General features: G+C 48.8%; 1 protein-coding gene across 2 annotated transcripts in view; it reads left to right on the plus strand.

Annotated features, from left to right (window-relative positions):
* The window catches only part of zfh1 (Zn finger homeodomain 1), a 702,801-nt gene that overhangs the window by 259,125 nt on the left and 428,877 nt on the right, over positions 1-14,799 (plus strand). Inside the window, exon 1 of one of the 2 annotated variants that reach the window (XM_089549905.1) lies at positions 2,457-3,047. The exons of the other annotated variant lie outside the window; for it this stretch is intronic. The gene's annotated coding sequence lies outside the window, so the exon portion shown is untranslated. Of the gene's footprint in view, positions 1-2,456; positions 3,048-14,799 lie in introns of those variants that run through there. 2 annotated transcript variants of the gene reach the window in all.

Below are 14,799 nucleotides of genomic sequence, written 5' to 3' on the forward strand. Positions count from 1 at the left end.
TGGCTTTTCTCATCTGCTCTAGGCCCAACATCCTCAGGTGACCGTCTAAATAACTTTCGGAATTATTTTGAGGGTTCTTTTCCTGACAAATAAAAAAAAATATTGTCGTAACTGCTAATTTAGCTTGAATTTGAACTCAACGGGCAAATGAGATTGAGGCGTTCGCGGCCTGTGAGAATGCTTACGAGGTTTCGAGTTGAGGTGGTATGAGTCGAATCCGGTCCCCCTTTGAAGCGAATATTAAATGGCTGCGCGGTCGCGCAGTGCGACACGCCGCAAGCCAAGCTGACGACACCGTCGCCATCGTTTGAGACGCGCCGAAGACACTCCGTAATGTTTTCACGCCCCTAGATCAGTGCACTCCGCTTCCGCCAGCTTTGTGCAGGAATTGGAGGCCTTCTAGACTGTTCGTTATAAAGACTCCAACCTTACGCTGCGCAGAGAAGTTGTTCCAAGCTACGCTTCGCGACAGTATTGTTCCCACAACACCTTGTGGCCATACGCGCCCATGCTTTCAATGTGACGTCTGACGTTGCCGCCTTGAACTAACAGATGCTCTGTGCTGGAGAAGTTTTAGGTATACAACAGCTGGCTCCATGATGATATTTCCCTGCGCTCATACGAAGCCCTAGCTAAATTACTCCTGGCATGCATTGTGGCTTGTAAGCGACAGCCGGCAGAGTATATGTGTAAACAACATTGGCAATACTCATCAGCCTGCAGCTGCCGATGGCTGTTTTGTGCGGAAAGAGCAATTTCAGCACAGTTGGTAGTTCTTGAGGAAAGAAAATGGCGCTGTAACTGTCTCACATCTCGGTTCACACCTCAACTGCACCGTAATAGAAGGGATAAAGGAGGGAGCGAATGAAGAAAAGGAGAAAGAGATGCCGTGTAGTGGTCCGTAATAATTTAACAGCACACGGACGCCTCTAATTCCAGCACAATGGAGATTCTATGACAATGGCTGTAGTGTTTCCTATAATCTGGTGTCGTGGTATTCGATCTCAACTGCGCTAGGTGCTGCATGTTCACAGAGAACTGCCTAGTCTCGCACAATATTTGTCAGAAGAATCATCACGAAATCGTTCATCGCTGGCATTTTGTTTGGCGCCAGTTTGAAACCATGCTGCCATAGGAACCCAATTCACGGCTTTAGCTGGGGTACAGACACAAAATTAGAAGTTTTGTGCTTCTCTCTTTAATCGTACTTAAAAGACATCCAATACATTCAAATCGAAACTCTCTTAGAACATGTCTGAATTTCCATTTCCATATGGGAAAGACTGAGTTACTGCACCTTTTGCTATACCACTGCTACTCTTTCACAGAGCTCCCGATAAACGCTTAGCAACATGGCAGCGCCCTGGAAGAAAAGGTACCGGGGACGTTCAGGGTTACGTCAGCTTCCTCTGCACGTCACACATGCGTTTTAGGTCCTTCTTTCCCTTGAATAAAGGGGCGCAGCTACGGCAACGTGACCTGCCTGGAGCAACGGGAAAGAGCCGGTGGGAGAGAGGGCCGAGAGCGGATGGCGCGCAAGGACGCCCGGGCGGGCGGACCATGTGTTTTCGGCGCCTTTCTGCTTAACTGCAGTGGCGAGAAGCTCTTCGCACGGTGCTCGTCGCCTTGCACCGTCGCTGTTCTAAGGTCAGGGTCATGTCGGGAGCTGCTTCCACGTTTCTAGAAAGAAAACAGGAAGGGGGAGGTAAGAGGTAATGCTGCCGATGGAAGACACAAGGGAAGTGAGGGCGCGACCTCTTGGAAGAGACGTCGACGAAAGTGTGCCGAATTGTCAGGGACACAGTGGGCGTTGTGTATGTCGTAGGTGGACAATGGGTTAATCGGGCTGTACCTAATCTGAAGCGTACAACATATAGAGGTCTTGAACGCGTGCCCAAATATTTATAGACGGGCGAGTTTGTATTTAGTATCCTTCGAAACGCAGTCGCTGCGGCACGAACCGAAACCGCAAAGCTCAACCTCACGTTTTGGAGGGAATGCATCAGCGACAGAAGATGGGCGTAGTAAACTCAGGGCTACGTAATGAAATAAAGTAGTATTTAGGCCAGACTTCGTGAAAGCACACACACACACACAGACGCCACGCTCGAGGACAGCCGCGTAGGGAGAGCGCTCGTGCTGTCCGTCCCGACGGCATGCACATCCTACACGCTGGAAAGTACGGCAGCGCGGACGGCGGTCGCAGGTGGGGCGCCCAAGCTGTGGCCCGCGGGCGGAGGTGGAGGGAAGTGGGGGGGCCCTGCAGCGGCGAGCACCCGCCTCCGGGCCCACCTTCGCGAGATGGGGGGAGGGGGGAGCGCCGGTGCGCCGCCGTGGCGCGCCCCGCAACCGTGGGCCGCGCACCGGCCGAGCGCACGGGAGAGGAGCGGAGAGGCGGGGAGAGAGGCGCTCACCGGGCGACGGTAGGGCCCCCCCGCGCGAGAACCGCGCCGGAGCAGCAGCAGCAGCAGCAAGCGGCGGCGGCGGCCAGGAGGGGCCCAGTGCGCAGGCGCCCCAGCGCTGGCTTTGGCCTTCCCTTCCACCACCTCTGCTTTCACCTTTTTGCCCGGCGCGCGCGGTAACTCGGGCGGCCGGCAGCACTGCGAGCGGACCTTCTTGCACCGGCTGTGCTGCTCCACGCCGCTCTTCTTCTTGTTCTGCCCCAACCGTGTGTGTCCCTTCCGGCGACGACGTCGTCGTGGTGGTGTTGCTGCCGGCCCGCTGTGTGCACCTCGTCTCGCGGTCTCGTTTCCTGGCGCGGCATACACTGGCCCTGCCTCATTCCCCTCTTCCTGTCCGCGCGTCGTCGTTGACAGCCTCAGTTCTAGTGTCCGCCGTGCGGCTACGCTCGCCGTCTCGCCGCGTCATGTGTGTGGGCCGTGTTGTGCCGAACCCCGGGGAGCCAGCGACGACGGAGCCTGCCAGCACAGAGCCTCTCCTCCTCCTTAGAGCACGCCGGTCGACGATCGCCGTCGTCGCGCACCGTCGCGTCCAGTTTCGTTGCGTCGTCAGCGGCCGCCGCCTTCGCCGCTGAACACGCTGGACAGGTACGGAGGCTGCGCTTGCTCTTTCCTGCCCCCTCCGTCTCCCTCTTTCCCTCTTGGTTTCCTAGTCGGCATCGTCATCAATGTGAACCCTTCCACGAGGAATGCTTTCATTTTGTGTGGAGAGAACGGGGAGGAGGAAAAGGTTCAAGGGGCAAGGGTGTGCGCCTCCCTCACCTATGCCATGAGACTGTGTGTCACGTGATTCATGTGCACTGGCGCCGCGATCGCGTGTGCGATACCGTTTGGTGTCTTGTTTGAGTGATCGCCGTCAAGTGCCTGTTTTAGTGCACTCGAAACAGGTGTGCACTTTCTGGCAAATGGGTTTTTGATTGTGCTGTGCGCGCGCATAGGCTTGCGGCATAAGTTTCGGCCGTAGCAATTAAGCGAACCGCTGCTGGTATGGCGGATTTCGCATATGAGAGTAATTTGGACAGTGGTGCTGTTATCGAATGGCATAAGCATTTCCCTCTTGTTTCCCATGTCACCCATGCTTCCTAAGGATGTTAGCCACGTCGAATGAAGAGACGAACTAAAGATGATCTTCCTGGTTTCTGGCTTTGAATGGCTCTCTGATTTGTTTCGGAATGCATTTAGCGACATCTCTTGGAAAACAGATGCGCCTTTGGCCCTACTGTCACGTTAAGGTTTGTCTGTGTGCAGGAGGATGATGCATTCCTGAAAAGATGAGATTCTACACAGGCGACTGGCGGCAGTATACATACATGTAAAGCTCCTCTTTAGCTCGGCGAATAATTATCCGGCCAACTTCGCTTTCGTAAAGAGTGTGTCACCACCGAGTATACCTGTGAAATTTTCGAAGCGCGACAGCCCCAAAGTCTGTCACTATAATGGTTGGACGACATTGGAAGCGAGAGCAAAAAAAAAAATGCATGTTCGTTTATCCGTGTGACAATATGGCACACGTCATGATTAATCCATCTGCGAGCGGTGGCCGTGGTGGATCATTGGCACATCGCATATATGCGGATGCATTGTTGAATGCATGCGTTCTTGCCTGTGGCATTAAATTTTTGGGTTTACTGTGGTATGCGCAGTTGAACAAATACGGCTATTTGATGCTTCCGGTGCGAAAGATAAAATCAGGCAATTCCTTAATTTTGCACTTTTTTTCTGCATTGCGCCTTTATATATGTACAGCTAGCTCCAATACTAAAGGGAACAAGCAGCGTGCAGAGAAGAGCGAATTCTGTCGCGGATTTTGGCGCTGAAGCAGAAACTTCCGTGAGGTTGTTATGCACTCAGAAGGAAACCATTCGAAAATAAGGTTAAAACGGGCCTGTAGCTCACTAACGGTGAATAATCGTTGGTACAGGGCTCATCGTGCGTTTCCTGTTGCTGCCTCCACGTGTACAGCTGTTGATAAAAACACACAGCTCAAGGGGTTTATTCGACCATGGCCTGTGGTGGGTCTCATCTGAATCCTAAGCCATGGAGGGATGTGGTTGGGAAATCGTGTATGCCTCCGAGAGGCACGCTGGATAAACGGAAGCAATCCTAATGTTTTTTTTTTTTTTTTTCTGACAGAGGCTTATACGGTCCTTATATTATGACCTGAAGAATTCTCCAGGTCATAAAGTAAGCCGGTGATACGTGTACCGGTATGCTGAAGGCTTCTCTGAAGATATTCAGAGAGCGAAGGGTGTCTTTCTGACGCTGTGCAGCTCCGAAGCTTTACGTCATTGCTGCACGACCTGTGGCTTGGGGAATTTTGGCTAAAACTGCACCTTATGTGAGGTGAACCTGGTACCGCCTGTTTGTAAGGGCCAGTTTGACCCTGGCTTCAAATAACAAGAACAGAAAATGCGCAGGCACACTTGCCTCTTACGAATCTCGGCAGTGTTCCAAGAGTCAAACATTCCCCTGGATGCCTCACCATCAGTTTTCCACCATGAATAAATTCTAGGCATCAGGCGTTTATTCCGTCGCATGGTGTCGTTTTATTAGGGCGGCACCTTATGCAGCTCTGCGGCAACCTGTATATTGAATATCAGTCGCAGAAAACCCTTCAGATTTATTTCCGCTGAGAAAATTTGCAGTACATTATGATGGCCACATTTATAATAGATTATTCACGTTACCGCCTGCCGACCTCTCCACCTTTCCTCACATTAAACTGTACTTTCTCTCTCTTTGCCTTCTCGGAAAATCCGAATGTTCAAGCCGCCGCGGTGGCTCAGTGGCTATAGTGCTCGGCTGCTGACCCGAAAGACGCGGGTTCGATCCCGGCCGCGGCGGTTGAATTTCTTTGTAGGAGAAAATCTAGAGGCCCGTGCACTGTGCGATGTCAGTGCACGTTAAAGAACCCCAGGTGGTCGAAATTTCCGGAGCCCTCCACTACGGCGTCTCTCATAGCCTTAAGGCCGGTTCACATGCAAGCGACTGAGCGATTGAGCGGCGCGTCGCAGCGAAAATTTCCAACTTGTTGAAACCTCGCCGCTCGTCGCAGCGACGACTCAAAACAGGTTTTTCCGCCGCGGCGACAGGATTCGCTAGCATTTTCGCTGGCATGTGAAACAGGCTTTAGTCGCTTTGGGACGTTAAACCTCATAAACCAAACCAAACCAAACCAAACCGAATGTTCAAGATCTGTTATTTAATGCATATCTTGAAGCAGTGCCTTGATGTCTGCCGCCTTTGCTTCGTTCAACATCGCCGAATAACGCGAACATCACGTGAGATTAGTTGTTATGAAAAAGGTTTTTGCTGTTTTCTCCTCAATGAGGAAATAGAACTTGCGCGCAGATTTTCGCCGTTGTTTTTATAATTGGTGCAATCTGAAGGGGTCTTGAATCCCCCCTCCCGTCACGGGGTTCTGGTTATCCAAGGTCATATTATTAATCATTGCGTGGCGCGGATCAACCACGCGTTTTTATCTGCGGGACGTCATTCTGCGGGACGTCAGTTCTGACCACCTGAATGTCAGATAAGAGCTATAAAGATACATCGAAAATAAACGAAGAAGAGCTTAGCGAGATGAGCCGCAAGCGTTTAATTAGAAAATGCTAGTGCGTAATATTGCACGCTGAGGAGCGCAAGTGGGGAACCTGTTTGAATGCAAGTAATTAGCATTTGAAAACAGACACTATACACGGCAACGTAAGAATGGTCATCACGCTGGGATATGACATGTATGTGACCATATGGAACTCTTTGACCACAGCGGAGACAACAGAAAAAGTGAAACTCGGCTACTTCTTCCCATGAATGCACAACCTATAAACCCAGAGTACATAGCCGAGCATCCGACCTCTTGTTGCGGTGGGACCAATGAGCTGATAACGAGCTCGTGTGCGCCGGAGGTGTTTGGGGTGCATATACGCTTATACCCATGTCAAGTGGTAAATTTATTTTGCTTTTATATAGACATGTCAGATAGAAACAAAAAATGGGGAAAGGGGCGTAGAAATTTAGGACTCCAGGCCCCGCGGGAGTAAAAGCGAATGTTGGTTTATTGATTGCCGCGTGGGATACGAAATGGCGCTCGTATTAATGCTGCCCCCGCCTCGCGCGCATTAATTATGTGCGTCGAATAAGCTCCATTACACACTGTTTGACGTAGGGGCGAGGTACACGACCTCTTCTAGACTGCGGCGGCGGCGCGCTTTTATTCCCCCCCCCCCCCTTTTTTTTTTGCTCACGCCTGGAGCACAGATTTCGAAACGGCTCTGCGGACCTGACGTTGACAGAATGGTGGCGTCAGCCGCGGCCTTTTCATATGGCTCGGTCTTTGCAGTTGCAAAACGTTTGTTAAGAACTAGAGAAACGATACATGCGCGTATAACCAGCGCCACGACGTCTTACTTGACACTTCGCTTGTGTGGCCCTTTTGAACAGCAGAGATATATAGAGAACAAACAAGACTGAAAGGAAAGCTTCGGCAAGGTTAATGGGTTTTGGGGCGCTTAAGTGCCACTGTGAAGCATGCGGCGCGCCTTGTAATGGATATCCGCGGGTTAATTTCGACTGGCCGGAGTTTTTTTTAGCAAAGATAAAAATATTGGTATTCAAGGCCGATTTTGAAACTCGCCTCCAAAAACATGCCGCTGGATTGAACCAGCTGTGTATACCGTGCTTGTATACGAATGCCATATGTGCAGTGAGCGACCGCCTACGGCGAGTTAAAAATTTTGTGAACGCGAATGGCCAGCAGTACTGTATCAAACTTTTTTAGTGTCGCTCTCTGCCGTGTGTGTCCCCTCCATTTTTTTTTTTCATACAGATGGCACTAAGTTTCGATGTTCGATGTGGCGGTGTTCGATATGGCGACGTAAAATGGTCGATATTTATTTCACACTTCAGTACGGAGGAGGCGGGCGCCGGTAGAGGCGGCTGGCAGAGTGTAACAGGCACTTCCAAAACAACCAGTTTGGTCAGTCAGCCGAAGCACTGTTGTATAGCAGCACTCAACCTGCATACACCCTATATACCTGTATATACACGTTGAGTGCTGCTATACAAGTGCCCCCTTTTTTTTTTTTTTCATAAAACAAGCAGGATAAGCTGTTCGAGGATGTGCCACACACAGTTATGTGCGACATTCGCGTCAAGGGGCCAATCCGACTACGTGGCTGCCCGTTGAGGACACTGGCACAGAAAGACCATATTGCGAGGGAAAAAGAAAATAAAGCTATTGCTGTCCGCTCTGTAAGTATACTTATCCGACTGGGTTTTCAGCTTTACGTTAGAGTAGTTTCATCCATGCATTTCAAGGCGAAGAAATGATACTTGCAAGAGGACGCGTATTCCGCGCGCCCAAAGGGTATTCCACCCTTTGAGAGCACTTTCTCTGAACCATCGGTTATGGCCCGGCAGGCACGCCTGGTTGCCATTCTCTTTGAGCAACTGTTAAGAGGAGGAATTTCTGGTTACAACATCCTACGCCGAAGCGTTTTATTTATAAAGCCAGTCTCGTTTGTATTTGTCTCAGCTATTTGTGGCGAAGGCTGTCGATTGACGTCGAGAATGTCTGCAACGCATGCAGCATCCCACATACCCCACGCACCGTCTGGGGAGCCATCAGCAACACGGCTGCTCCCCTTAATTTCTCGAGGATCACCTTAGCAGCACGAGTCTGCCGATTCCATTTGTCTTAGAAGCTCCGCGACGCAACCGCCGCGTAAACTGTTTCACTCCAGAAGCCGCGCGCGCGGCATCTTGCAGAATAAAAGTGAAGCTGCGTCCGCGTTGATATTCGCGAGGCAGCGGACCCCCTGCATGCAGCGGAGGCTCGCTCGGACGCCTTCTCCTTCAGCGTGCGCACTCGAGGTTGCTCACCACGCAGGCACAGAATGCCCGCGCGGTGTTCAGCCGTGCTGACGCACGCACGCACGGTGGCAGGGAGGCAGTTCCCTCTTGGTGCATCAGATCTGGGTGACAGTTTTCATTTTGTCGTGACAAATCGTCGTGTACCGCGGACCTTTCGCGGGGCCATCGCTCATCAGGCGGACACGCTGCTTGGGGGAGGAGGTTACGCGCTCCCCGACTGCGGGGCATCCCCTCTCCTTCTCCTCATCTGCCCCTTTCTCCCTCCATCCCGTCTGCAGTGTTCTTTCGTATTGCCCCACCCCACTGGCTTAGTTCTGCTTGATTCGTTTGTTTTCCCGCTGTCTTCTATGCCCGCATGAGGGGGTCGGTGCCGTCTTCGCTCGCTTTATCTCTTCTGAATCTCCCTCAAGAGTGGCCCCTGTTTGCTGCGTATGCTCGGCCTTTTAATGCGTCCATGATTTGGCCACTGGCGCTCTTTGTCAGCTGAGTCAGAAAAAAAAAAAAGATGTATGAAAGAGGCATGCACTTTTTCAGACTCGGCAGACTTGGACTAAAGTTATACACTGTGCTAACACCCGTGCACTCTCATCGAGTTATAACGAAATGGTATTGTGGGCTTCAGGCAAGGGACACCCGGTGCAGTTGACATCGCCGCGATTTATAGTTTTTTATTGATGTCCGGAAGCGGCCAAGCATTCACTGGCCAGGCCGTGTGAATTTCGGGGTCCCATCGCACCCAGGCGCAGGTTTAGAAGAGATTCGCGAGAGAAATGGTATTAAATTTGGTTTATAAGCACCCATAATCAAAGTGCAAAGTCTCTCCAGTATTTCAATTTTCAGTTTGAATTTATTTAATTTTAGGGCCGCTAGGCGAGAAAGATCTTTTGTGACAGCTTGAAGAGTGCCTATACAGAGGTGCATCATGAACAGCAACGTGAGTTCACGTTGTCTAAACATTTGCCAAATACACGATGCATTTGGCACTTTGATCATCGATTACCCCAACAAATCCACACTCGCACAAACATTGAGAAGGCAGTTTGCGAAAGAACTGCCTCGGTGCAAATTAGTGCTAGCAAGCATTTACAACACCTGCGTCCGCGGATGACACAAACGTCAGTTTCACTATATAAATGGATTTAAAAGATACACGGTATCAGGTGCATGTGTTTATTAAAAAAATAAATGAAGCTAGAAAAGTAATTACTTGACTTCCAGAATAGAAAATTATCTTGGAAGTTAGTATTTTAAAGGTTTATAAAATATTCTCACAATTTTTTTTTTCGGTAAGCTTTTCAAATTTTTTCCTTCTTTTCATATTCATTAAGTAGAAACGGGAACTGGTATTTTAGGAATATAGGAAAGTGTTCACTGCGTCTGTGGTGCAGATCACTTGTAACAGCTGCCAGTGTGAGCAGCACTTTCCTTTTTCCTTAAATTTGGTAAAATGTTTGTATGTAGTCAACTGCAGAAAAGAAATTATGCATTCGGAGAAATTCAGTACGGTTTCTTGCGTTTATTATACTTGGAGAACAATTCTGCTGTTGGATGGCAGTACGATACGTTAGCAATATATCTAACGGCTTTTTTCTGTATAAGTTATATTGCGCTCATACTACTGATTAGCGTTGTTCCCCAAACAAGTGAGCAGTAGTTTAAGTGCGATGTTAGTAATTAAATGCATGGTAAGTTTGCACTTCGATTTTTTCAGATTATGGCAGGGATTTGCGGTGCGTCCACTTCATAAATGCCGAACATGGCAGGCCGAGGATCTTATGCTTGTTTACAATTTTAGTATCAGCAATACCCTTTGTTAAATGATGATTTATTGTAAGCTGTTTGTTTCTTGGTTTAAATATATTGCTTTAGGTTTATTTCCGTTAATTTTGAAACTTTTCAAATTGGACCAGTCAGTTAGCTTTTTCAGCTCAGTTTTAGCCTTTCTAATCATTTCTTGCACATTGCGACCGGGAGCAAACAGACTGGTATCATCAGCATAAAGCACATAACAAGCATTTGTATTGTGTTAAACAACAGCTTTTACATACGCATATGCATTAAAAATAAATTGTCCAAAGATACTGCCCTGCGGCTCACTAGAAGCAACGCTCTTTAAGGATGAGATATAGTTCGCAATACCGACGCACTGCTTGTGATCACGCTAGTATGACTCAAACAACGCTTGAGTCCTACCGCGGGCGCCATAAGTACTTGGTTGCATCAGCAAAATTTCGGGGTGCAATAGGTCGGAGGCCTTACTGTAATCTATGAAAATACGTATAATGTTAGCGCATTACACTCAATATCACACTCAAAGGAGCGTATTTTGTGCAATATCATATACCGCAGCCTTTTTCTTTTTATAAGGTGACTGTACCACCGGAATTAGATACTCTAAATTTCCCCTCAGCATTGGTCTCCGAGAGCTGGTTTCGTGTATTTTGTACATCCAAGGCTGTAAACACGATGAGCTCTGCGTTGTCTTTTCATCGCCTTTCATCGCATTGTATTTTCATCGCCTTTCATCGAATAGGGATGGCCCGTGTGTGGTATATACAGGTAGGTTGAAGTGTTGGGAGGGTGGAAGCCATAGATGGGTGTAAGGTATGGTACATCCGTCTCTCATATATTCGCCTCAGAAGAATAGAGAGCCCTTTTTTTCATTAATGGACTAAAACGTATAAATTCGGCACTACTGTTTTGTCTGTTTCACTGCGTACTCTTTAAAATTGTTTACTCACACGCCACTGGTCAACAGCTCAGCTTGCACCTCACAGTTACCTTCGCACTGAAACCTTCGCTGTAATTGCCTTCGTCTTGGTGCCGCCGACAGCCACTCTGCCTGTACGCATATACACTATCCGCAGCCTATGAGATATATAATCACGTCTCGGCGAGGGGTTCTCGGTAGGTCCAGCATTTCATTACTGCTAACGGGAACCTCGTCAACGAAACTGCCCTTGACACCTCTCTTTCTGGAGGAGTCGCGATACTCGCCGATGCGCCTGCAGCCATTACGCGTTTTATATATATACAGAGACATATCCGCGCTCTCAGGCCACGGACGTGACGCGAATGTCGATACCCACACGGGCGCAAGGTGTTTGTGTTGGGTGATAGCTGCGGGACGCCTCGGTACGGCTCTTGCAGACCGTGTGGGGGAGAACGGCCGTCGTCCACGTTTCTTACTGCCTCGATCGGCACGCGCGGCCATGACGTGAAAATTGGAGGCGCCGTGGGTTCTGAGAAGCGGCGAAATGTCACCTTGCTTTCGGGTCGGCACGTGTGAAATGAGGGCGCTTGCGTCTTAACGGGCCTAGCTACTTGATGCTTTTGAAGATATATGGGCTGCTGAACACTTTTGTTGAACTTTTTTCAGCCGCGCAGTAATATAATATATGCGCTCTGGGGCCGTCCTTTGTAGCGATTAACTTACCAGTTCATTGCTTGGCACCTGTATGTGTGCTGCATGCGGGTTGCGTAGGCACCTGTTATGAGGACAGAACGGCTCGCTCACTCGTGCACTCTCAGGTTGCACACCTCCACCGCGGCTTGAGGGTAGATTCTGAAAAATGAGGTTGAATTGGAGAGAAGGTAGAGCAGGTTTACAGAACCCGGATGGTCTAATTCGTGCGTGCGTGCTTGCGTGCTCGCAAGCAGTGTCCCTCTCATCCAGCTTCAGCATCAAAAGTAGCGCCTTTCGGTACCAGAAAAAAAAAAAAAAACCTTACAAACGCAACTCCTGCTTAAAGATTAACCTAATTTATACTAGATGGCATATATAGTTTATCAACGTAGTTTGTGAATGATATATTCTCGTGATTTTACATCAAGGATGCGTCACCGTCATTTGCCAGTCTTGATTAGTATAGACCATAGAGTTTCTGCGATTAAGAGCTCACAAGAACGGGCAAAACTATTATATCGGTGTTTGCATTTCAGTTCCACGTATAAATCTCGTTGTGCTCTTTAAGCTAAAAATAAAAGGTAAGGAACGACTTCTGAAAGTAATACAAGGCCTGAAGGTGTTGCTATATTTTGTATTGTCTCTTTTTTTCTTTGCAAATCGGGATTGATTCAAGCATCGAACAACATTATTTCTTAATTTCAGTACACTGAAGGGGGAGGAAAAATAGTTATTCTTGTATGCACACTTAACGTCGTAGAAATTTTGCGCGAAATACAATTTGTAGTTTGTTCCCGCATTAAAGCATTCTTTGCAGCATAATCTAATCGTTTCATTTTTCTAGGTATACGTAAATGTACGAACGGGAGAATATCTTTCGGCAGGGCATGCAACTTGCTTGGTTGTTTATACGTTCAGTTTTAAGGTTTCTTGCATCACGATAAAGCGCAGAGTATGGTGTAAGTGTACGCTAGCAACACTTACCGATGCCTTGAGGTGTGCTGTAAGTATCGCTAAATTGGCACGAATGCTCACACACAAGTGTTGAAGGCGTCTGACGTGTTCAATACGCAGACCAGCACCGGTGTCGTGCAACATGAATGCTCTCATTTCCTGTGCCGAGATTTCTCATTTCCGGAGTCGCAGTGTTCCTTTTTAGCGAAGTGGGGGAAAGGGGGGGGGGGGGGGGAGGAGGAGAGGCTCGTCGAGCATTTCCCGTGGCGAAACTAGTGCCTCCGCAAGGGGCTATTAATTAGCTGTCATGCGAGGTTCACAACCAATAAACTATATATATACCCATGACGGTTTAAACCGCATGCCGATACCCGCGAGACAAAGCCAGTATTCTACAACAATCTCCGCACACTGCGACACTGTCTTCTAAAAAGCTGGCTATGCTGCATCCACGAGTACAAGAATCAGGCGAATATATCAAAGTTTAATTTGGCGAAAAAGCGAATTACTATCATAATTTTTTGTTGCGCATCGAGGTGTCCTGTGACGACACCCTTAATCAAAGGTAGCGATTTTTGGAAAGGGAAGGGAAAACCTTTACCGACTCCATATGTTTGGTTTATGGTTTGGTTTATGGGGTTTAACGTCCCAAAGTGACTCAGGCTATGAGAGACGCCGTAGTGAAGGGCACCGGAAATTTCGACCACTTGGGGTTCTTTAACGTACACTGACATCGCACAGTAAACGGGCCTCTAGAATTTCGCCTCCATCGAAATTCAGCCGCCGCGGCCGGGATCAAACGCGCGTCTTTTGGGGACTGCATATGTAGGCTCACGTGAGCGAGAGGTTGAAATTAAGGTTGATGCTGGTGCTGCAGCTTCTAGCATGTAGTCGCTTATCGTTTTAGTACGAACTGGTGCCGCTGTTGCGACAGGTCAGATAAATGTTAAATAAAAGTTGTCAGCATTCTTGCATAGCTTCCTAAAGATGCAGTTTCGCCGCTTTCGCGCACGCTCATAGAGATGACTTTTTATATATGGCTCTCACTGCCACAGCGTGACATAAGATTCAGTATCTCATGCATGCTATACTGAGTGTATTGGCCTGAACACTGAGGCTCATGTCGACAGTTAGCTAATTCAACACGATATTACCGAAATAGACAGGCTATCTCACAGGAGCGGTGTTGTAACCGGGGGATGGTTGCCACGGAAACCCTCTAGCCGGAGGGTGGGGTTCCCGCCGGAAGGTGGCGGCCTTAAAAGCGCGACGCAAAAATGCGGCACAGTGTGTATACATCGGCCATTCATTCTACGTCCAAACGCGCGGCTGAACGCGCTGCTAAACGCGATGCTAAACGCCACGGAGATGTGAGCCGCGTTCAAAATCGCATAACCCCAGAGGTTAACGCCGTGAGAGTTTTTTTTTTTTTTTTTAAGCACGTCACTGATAGAATTTCCAGCAGCACTCAGAGTGCGGGGGAGAAAAGCAAGCTCATTAACGCCTTTTTATTGATAAACCATGCGTATGCAGTGACGTCTAATGCTGCATTCATTTGGCCATGCGATGCGATGTCATGAACGTGAAAGAAATCGGACAATGGTCCTTTTCGATGTGTGCATTGTTTCCTCTTATTCTGTGATATTTTCATTCGAAAGTTATTGGAACACCGTTGTTATATCGGAAATGATCAGAACACCGTTGTTATAATTATTACCTATACCGGGGTCTTCGTGTACTTGAGGGGTAGACAGCGCCTGCAGCAAAATGGGATCGTGTGACTGTCCGCACTCTACGCTTACTCCACCTCGGTTCTTCCTCGCTCACGATCTAAGGTGGTACATCATCGAATTCACTAGTTGTGAAGGGGTGAGACCTCCCTGAGTGCTTGCGTACGAAACGCGAGCGCTGGATTCCGCTGAAAGGGCACGAGTGCGTTTTCTTTTTCTTTTCTCTCTCTCTCGTCTAAAGGGCAGGCAAAAGAGAACGACCACCTCAGCCGCAGCGCAACCTAGGCAACGCGTTATGACGTTTGCGATATTGTGGAGACGGTTGCCACGGCAACCGCGCCGGGCTTGCGATCTCTTCGGGCGCTTCGAACGAGCG

The sequence above is a fragment of the Amblyomma mixtum genome, chromosome 6 (assembly GCF_055824585.1).
Source record: "Amblyomma mixtum isolate Tamu chromosome 6, ASM5582458v1, whole genome shotgun sequence".
NCBI classification, from domain to species: domain Eukaryota; kingdom Metazoa; phylum Arthropoda; class Arachnida; order Ixodida; family Ixodidae; genus Amblyomma; species Amblyomma mixtum.